General features: G+C 47.4%; 1 long non-coding RNA gene across 1 annotated transcript; it reads left to right on the top strand.

Moving 5' to 3' along the window:
• Positions 1-755: 755 nt before the first annotated feature.
• LOC147576001 (uncharacterized) lies at positions 756-1824 on the top strand. The gene is made up of 2 exons (XR_015241993.1): positions 756-830; positions 1619-1824. It is a non-coding gene; the product is annotated as an uncharacterized LOC147576001 (long non-coding RNA).
• The last annotated feature ends 4569 nt before the right edge of the window (positions 1825-6393 follow it).

Genomic DNA, 6393 nt, shown 5'->3' with positions numbered 1-6393 from the left:
GCCGAAGTCGGACGCTCAATCGACTGAGCCCCCCAGGCGCCCCAAGGAAGGGTTCCATTCTGTTTTGCTTTTGGGGGATAAGGGGCCATGGGTGTACTTAAGCCGATGTCATTTAATTTTTTGAAAATTTTTAATGTTTATTTATTTTTGAGAGAGAGACAGAGCGTGAGTGGGGGAGGGGCAGAGAGAGAGGGAGACACAGAATCCGAAGCAGGCTCCAGGCTCCGAACTGTCAGCACAGAGCCCCACGCGGGGCTCAAACTCCCAAACCGTGAGTTCATGACCTGAGCCGAAGTCAGGACGCTTAACAGACTGAGCCCCCGAGGCACCCCTAGCCGATGTCATTTAAATCTCAAAGGAAAATGAACTGAGCTGACGCCCAGTCTACAAATGAACACATATTTGCACACCCACATTCATAGAAGCATTATTCACAAGAGCCAAAATGTGGAAGCAACCCAAGTGCCTGTTGACAGATGAATAAACAAAATGTATACTATGAACACAATGGAATATTATTCAGCCTTAAAAAGGAAGGAAATTCTGACGCACGCTACAACCTAGATGAGCCTTGAGGACATTACACCAAGTGAAATAAGTCCGTCACCAAAAGACAGATCCTGTATAATTCTACTTATATTAGGTGCCTAGAAGAGTCAAATCCACAGACACAGAAGTAGAACGGTGGTTGCCAGGGGTTGAAGGGAGGGGGAAATGTGGAATTGTTGTTTAATAGACACTGAGTTTCAGTTTTTACAGGATGAAAAAGTTCCGGAGATGGATGGTGTTGATGGCCACACAACAACGTGGATGTACTGAATGCCACCGAAGTATACACTTAAAAATAGTTTAAGTGATAGATTTTATGTAATGTGTATTTTACCACAATTTCGTTTTAAAGGCACAGCCAAGTCATTTGCTAACAAATCCATACACAGGAGAGTAATGACCCTCGTCCTTTAGGAAAACTGCTCAGGGCAGTGGGGAGCGATCTTTAAAATGCTTCTCGACCATAGAGGAAGGGAAGGAAAAATAAGTTACCAACAGAGAGGGAGGGAGGCAAACCATAAGAGACTCTTAAATACAGAGAACAAACTGAAGGTTGATGGGGAGGTAGGGGGTTGGGGGCAGGAAAAATGGGTGATGGGCATTGAGGAGGACACTTTTTGGGATGAGCACTGGGTGTTGTATATACAATGAACCGTGGGAATTTACTCCCAAAGCCAAGACCACACTGTATACACTGTATGTTAGCTAACATGACAATAAATTATTAAAATAATTTTAAACCGAAGAAGGGAAAAATAAAAAGTAAGTAAGTAAGTAAGTAAGTAAAGTGCTTCTCCACTAGGCAGGTGGTAACATTTGTTTGGACCCCTCAGAGCCCGCGGAGGCTGAGCTCTCTGTCCGTGAGGTGCCTGGAACGTGAGGTTTCCTGCTCACACCAGCGATTTTATGTTTTATTTTCTTTCCTTTTTATTTGTATTCCAATATAGTTAACCTACAGTGTTGTATTAGTATGAGCTATTTTAAGTTAATCGCACGCACATAGATTCATGCTAATGTGACAGGAGAAAATGCTCTCTCTCTAATTTGCACTTGTCTGTTTTCTCCTGAGGTTCAACTTGTTGTTGACTGGTGGTTTTCATCTTTCACAAGTGGCCTGCTGTCAATGCTCCTAGAACAACCAGAAACACAAGTGCTTCCTGGTCCCCCTGGCACCTCAAACGTCATTGCCCTGTTTTTGAGAAGTCGCTAGTCTTGGACGTCAGGTGTCTCAGTCAGAATTCCTAGTGACAAGAAATAGAAACCAAATCCAGCTCACGATGTGGAAAAGTTTTGTTCTGTTTGTTTTTGGAAACGTATCAGGCAGCGCACAGAGCCGTCACAAAGGCTGGGAAGGCAGTGCAGGGATTCACGATGAGGAGATAAGCAAAACGCAAGGGCAAACAGCAGCAGAGAACCAACGGGGCCGCACCCCTGCGTGGTCTGGTGAGGGCCCGGGGCGCCTTGCTGGGGGGCCTGGTGCCGCCTTGGCCCTACTGCTAAGACTCTCCATTCTCCCCTTGCAGGGCAACCGGTTGACCACACTGGCCACCAGGGACCAAGGGCAGGGGTAGTAAGGGTCTGTCATTCCTGTCCTGGGGAACAGGAGACAAGGAAATGCCTTCACTTGATGGAGGAAGGAGAGATTTAGATGCTGGGCCGTCCAGAAGATGAGAAACACCAAGTACTTTGTGTCCATAAGAGTAGCAATCACCAGCCGCTGTTTATCGGGTTTTGCTGATAGGGTTATGCAGCAAGAACCCCGGTGAACATATCAAATGTTGGCATTAACTCTTCAAATGATCCTGTTACAGGTATGCTTGTTCCTGTTTTGTAAGTGAAAAAACTGAGGCCCAGAGTGGTTCTTTCACTTTTCCAGGGCAGACATAAATGTTGGAACCAGAAAACAAACCCAGTTCCATCTGACTCTGAAGTCACCAGGCTTTCTACGTGGTTGACCAGTCACAACACCTGCCTCCCCTGGAGTGGCCAGAGGCCACCCAGAGAGCACGTAGCAGAGTGTGACCCCGGAGCCTCCGGCTAGATCTGCTCTATCAGGATCTCTGGATGCTCTTCAAGGTCCGGGAAGGCTCCAAACACAACCACTCCCCACCTGATTGATGTAAGGAAGCTTTTGCCGGGGTGTTTTCTTCATGTTCTCTTATTTAGCCAGGAAAAAATGTATAGAATGTGTATTTAAAAAAATATTTTTGCCAGGGGGGTGGCGCCCGGGTGGCTCAGTCAGTTGAGTGCCCGACTTCAGCTCAGGTCATGATCTCCCTGCTTGTGAGTTCGAGCCCCACGTCAGCCTCTGTGCTCAGAGCCTGGAGCCTGCTTTGGATTCTGTGTCTCCCTCTCTCTGTCTGCCCCTTTCCCACTCACACTCTGTCTCTCTCAAAAATAAATAAACGTTGGGGCGCCTGGGTGGCGCAGTCGGTTAAGCGTCCGACTTCAGCCAGGTCACGATCTCGCGGTCCGTGAGTTCGAGCCCCGCGTCAGGCTCTGGGCTGATGGCTCGGAGCCTGGAGCCTGTTTCCGATTCTGTGTCTCCCTCTCTCTCTGCCCCTCCCCCATTCATGCTCTGTCTCTCTCTGTCCCAAAAATAAATAAATGTTGAAAAAAAAAAATTTAAAAAAAAAAAAAAAAGAGAAAAAAATAAATAAACGTTGAAAAAAAATTTTTTTTTTTCTTCAATGTTTTTATTTATTTTTGGGACAGAGAGAGACAGAGCATGAACGGGGGAGGGGCAGAGAGAGAGGGAGACACAGAATCGGAAACAGGCTCCAGGCTCTGAGCCATCAGCCCAGAGCCTGACGCGGGGCTCGAACTCCCGGACCGCGAGATCGTGACCTGGCTGAAGTCGGACGCTCAACCGACTGCGCCACCCAGGCGCCCCGAAAAAAAATTTTTTTTAATAATAAAATAAAATAAATATTTGGGGGGCACCTGGGTGGTTCAGTCTGGTTGAGCATTCAACTCTTTTTTTTTTTTTTTTTAACACTTATTTATTTTTGAGACAGAGAGAGAGAGAGAGCATGAACGGGGGAGGGTCAGAGAGAGAGGGAGACACAGAATCCAAAGCAGGCTCCAGGCTCTGAGCTGTCAGCACAGAGCCCGACGCGGGGCTCGAACTCACGGACCGCGAGATCATGACCTGAGCCGAAGTTGGACGCTTAACCGACGGAGCCACCCAGGCGCCCCGAGCATTCAACTCTTGATTTCAGTTAGGGTCATAATCTCATGGTTGGTGAGTTCCAGGCCCACGTTGGGCTCTGTACTGACAGTGCAGAGCCTGCTTGGGATTCTCTCTCTCCCTCTTTCTCTGTCTCTCCTACTTTCTTTTTCTCTCCCAAAAATAAATAAATAAACTTAAAAAAAAAAGATATTATAAACTTCTGTTTCCAGGTATGATGGAATAGTTGGAATCACATGTATCCTTTCCTGCTCCTGGTGTAAGCAGCTGTAGAAGTTGGACCAAGTATACGAAACAACTCTCTGCCCACATGAGACACCGAGTGTGGGGCTGTGCTTGTTAAGAGAAAGTTTGCCTCAGCGGTCACCTTGAGGACATTTTCTTTTTTTTCTTTTTAATTTTTTTAATGTTTATTTATTTTTGAGAAAGACAGAGACAAAGCATGAGCAGGGGAGGGGCAGAGAGAGAGGGAGACACAGAATCCAAAGCAGGCTCCAGGCTCTGAGCTGTCAGCACAGAGCCCAACGTGGGGCTCGAACTCACGGACCAAGAGATCCTGACCTGAGCCAAAGTTGGATGCTTAATGGACTGAGCCACCCAGGCGCCCTGAGGACATTTTCTAAACTGTGGGAAATAGTGTCCAAGGAGACAATGGCCGTCTCGCTTGGTGGGAAAAGCAGATCAGCGTGCAAGGCTGCCAAGGCAAGGGTATGGTGAGGAGATACAGAAAAGGAGACTCTCCCCCCCCAAATTTACATTACAATCTCCCTTGGGGGCATAGGAAGCTTTCTGAGGTGATGGGAATATTCTATATTTTGGTTGTGATGAAGGTCATACAGGTGTTTACATTTGTCAAGATTGTACTCTTAAATGAGCGAATGTTCTTGTAAGTAAATCAATATCTTGTATTTTTTTTTAAGTTTTTTTTCAACGTTTTTTATTTATTTTTGGGACAGAGAGAGACAGAGCATGAACGGGGGAGGGGCAGAGAGAGAGAGAGACACAGAATCGGAAACAGGCTCCAGGCTCTGAGCCATCAGCCCAGAGCCTGACGCGGGGCTCGAACTCACGGACCGCGAGATCGTGACCTGGCTGAAGTCGGACGCTTAACCGACTGCGCCACCCAGGCGCCCCAATATCTTGTATTTTAAATCAGTAGAGTTGATTATTTCAGAATCCCCCTTGAAACTTGGCTGACCCCTAAACCAACCCACCCAGAGCGTCAGACTCAGGAACAGAGCAGAGAATCAGCCTCTGCTGGACAGCTGAGTGGAGATTTCTAGCTGTCCAGCACCCGGACAGCTGGAGTCTGGCCCCAGCCACAGTAGACAGACCTTGGCAAAGACCTAAGCGGTCTTTCGGCTGAGACCCTACAAGGACCATGAACGTGTAGAAAGGGCCAGGCGTTAGGAATGGGAATGGAGCCTGGAGCCAGCAACACAACTCAATTTTGGAAGCTGGAAAACTAATGAGTGGCAACGAATTCAGCAGGTCCGCAAGGGCTGAATCCTAAATCGGCAGGGGGAGAAGCGAAAGGCAACTAGGTTTACTATGTGGAATCTCCAAAAGGCTCAGGAATCAGTGGCGCCAGAATTAGCAGTGAAGTTCGGGCTAAGAACAAGAGAATTGTTTGAGAATTTAAGAAGAGACTAGACGCCCCAAATACCCACTCCTATTCTACCATCTAAACTACTATGTAACACTAAAAGTTTTTTTTCAGGAGAAAGTAAACCAGAGGGTCTCAGATTAGGAGATATTGGGCTAAACCAGGCGTGGGGTTCTGTACCTAAAGTGTGGGATTAAGGCACGTTGACACTGGCTCAGGTCATGATCTCACAGCTCGTGAGTTTGAGCTCTGCATCAGGCTCACTGCTGACAGTGCAGAGGCCGCTTTGGATCTTCTGTCTCCCTCTCTCTCTGCCCTCACCTGCTCATGCTCTCTCTCTCAAAAATAAACACTAAAAAAAAAAAATACTTGAAAGAATTTTCCCCAAATTGAAGGACATACAGGGGTGCCTGGGTGCCTCAGTAGGTTAAACACCCAACTTTGGTCCAGCTCATGATCTCACAGTTCATGAGTGTGAGCTGTGCATCTGGCTATCTGCTGATAGCTCAGAGCCTCCTTCAGACCCTCGGTCCCCTCTCTCAGCTCCTCCCCCACTCTCTGTCTCTGTCAAAAATAAACATTTAATGGGGCGCCTGGGTGGCGCAGTCGGTTAAGCGTCCGACTTCAGCCAGGTCACGATCTTGTGGTCCGTGAGTTCGAGCCCCGCGTCGGGCTCTGGGCTGATGGTTCAGAGCCTGGAGCCTGTTTCCGATTCTGTGTCTCCCTCTCTCTCTGCCCCTCCCCCGTTCATGCTCTGTCTCTCTCTGTCCCAAAAATAAATAAACGTTGAAAAAAAAATTTTTTTTAAATAAACATTTAAGAAAAAGGGGGGGGCCACAAAGGAGCACCCGGCCAGCTCAGTCAGTAGAACATGTGACTCTCGATCTTGGGGTTGTTGGATTCAAGTCCCACGTTGGGTGTTACTTAAAATAAGTTTTGTTTTGTTTGGTTGTGTTTTTAGAGCACAAGCTGGAGAGAGAGAGAGAGAGAGAGAATCTTAAGCAGGTTTCATACTCAGTGTGGAACTGGATATGGGGCTAAATTCCAC

The sequence above is a fragment of the Puma concolor genome, chromosome D2, assembly GCF_028749965.1.
Source record: "Puma concolor isolate L17-30 chromosome D2, mPumCon1.1.hap2, whole genome shotgun sequence".
NCBI lineage: Eukaryota > Metazoa > Chordata > Mammalia > Carnivora > Felidae > Puma > Puma concolor.
Note: the sequence above shows the minus strand (reverse complement) of the source record. Positions and strands in the feature narration are given on the sequence as shown.